A 2,116-nucleotide genomic window follows, 5' to 3' on the forward strand; every position below is an offset into this window, starting at 1 on the left:
TGTTTCTCTGCAGCGCCGCTGCCAGGACCTTCTGGACCAGCTGAGGGGCCGGCGGGTCGGAGACTGTGCGGCCGCTCCGATCGGACCGGTTCTGCAGGTTCTTATCGGGTCATCAGAACAATTTGGTTGCAGAGTCGGCAGTTTGACTCCAATTGTTTTAAAAGCTTCAGATGAAAAAGTTCTGAATGTTTTCTGAAGTGAAGCTTTTCGCCTCTGATMATTTTATGTAAATTTTCTGAATGAAACTTTACGAAWGACGAGTTTCAGTCTGGAGTTCAGCAGCCAGCCGATCCAGACGGACGGTACCGGCTGCAGCCGACCTCAGMGCTGCTACTTCAGTACCAAGAACCCAAAACACTTCAAAACCATCAACAGAACCTTAATGTGACCCTGAAGCAGCCAGTGGAGGAAACCGGGTCACAGATTCACACCTCCTGGTTCTGCTGCAGCTTTTAGTTTGTTCTGCTAAAACCTTCAGGACAAACTGGAGCAATAATCTAAACATCAAAACCCGATTTTATCTCAGCTGAAAGAAACTGGCTTTGATAGCGGCGCTAACATGCTAACCAAGTTTAACACAGGATCACCCAGATTTTTCACAAAAGGACGACAGACAGAGGACCAACCGGGCTGAGCGTCCAAGAGGACGGCACCGACCAACCGGGCTGAACGTCCTGAAGACGACCCGGTAACATCGGCTCTGCTGACCGGCTGCCATGTTACAGGCAGACGGATCTGATCGTGTCTGCAGAGCAGAGAGAGACTTGGAGCTTTTAAAGCTGCAGCCCAGAGGCAGCAGAAACTAGAACAGGCCCAACATCAGCCCTGAGGAACCCCGGACTGCAGAGGACCAGATGTCCTGCTGTTGGAAAGAACCGGAACCGGTTCAGTGCTGAGCCTGGAATACCAGGAGATCCTGTGATCCACAGCAGACGGACCTGAAGACCTGCTGATTCTCCCTCAGCAGTTTAGACGGTTTGAAGAGCCGCTCAGTTTCACTAACTTAAACTCTGACTGCAGCTGGACTGCTGGACTGCTGGACTGGAAAGACTCAGACGGAGAAAAAACAACAAATAAGAAATTTATTTTGGATGAGCTGTGAACTTGGGTGAACATCCCAGATGGGGGTTAGGGTTAGGGATGCTCCGACACGGTGGTGGAGGCATCCTGGAGGGCCGGAGGAGGGCTGGGCACTGCTGGAAAGCGGCTGACTGGGTGGGTGTGGATCCTTATGAGCAGAGCTTCATGCTGATTGGACGCGCCGAGTGGAGGTTGGAGGCGATGAGCAGCGATGGGCGGGAGGTGAGGCAGGAGTCTTCCAGCTTGAATTTGTGCTTAAGCTTCATTTCTCCAAACCTTTGGACGTTCAGAAGTTGGTCTGACGTTGGATAAGACATTTAAATGGAGTGAAAACCTCCAGACACCAGAACATGGACCAGTGGCTGCATGGAGGAGCTTTAAGTTTCCAACAGTTTGTCAATTCAACGATGAGCCTTGGAGACAATCTGAGGTCAGAAATGTTCTGAAGGTCAGGAAGTTTTCAGTTGGGCTGAAGGCAAAGCTACAGATTTGAACCAACAGKTTGACAAACCTGACTGCAGCTTTTCACTCGGTTTTCCTGCAGCGACGCTTCGCAACCGATTTATTCAAGTTTCTGATGCAACTTGAATAAACGGCGGTTGGAGGCGGCTGAGCGGGAAACGACTGGAAACACGCAGCAGTTTTATTCTGACGTTTCAGTCTCATAAAAACCAGATGAGTAGGTGACAGACCCCCGATGGGCTTCGGGTTTGAAATGAGCCGCATCGTCACGTTTCGCTGGCGTCGTATCTGGCCGACCCTCAAACAAATATTCAGTAACGCGGCCCGTTACCTAGCAACCGCAGCTCCTTTTCCAGCAGCCATTGTACAGCAGGAAAAGCAGCTGACCAAACACTGGAGATCAGCTGGGGTTGCTAGGCAACAGGCTGGGCTTGTTGCTAGGTAACGGCTTAATGACTCGATAATCGTTTTTTTTTAAACTGCTTGTTTTACAGACATCAAAAATCTTGAACTTATTGCTGAACATCAGTTTTTTAGAATCAGCCGAGACTCGAAGTGAAATTTGCTCCGTATT

Source organism: Poecilia reticulata, unplaced genomic scaffold (genome assembly GCF_000633615.1).
Source record: "Poecilia reticulata strain Guanapo unplaced genomic scaffold, Guppy_female_1.0+MT scaffold_155, whole genome shotgun sequence".
NCBI lineage: Eukaryota > Metazoa > Chordata > Actinopteri > Cyprinodontiformes > Poeciliidae > Poecilia > Poecilia reticulata.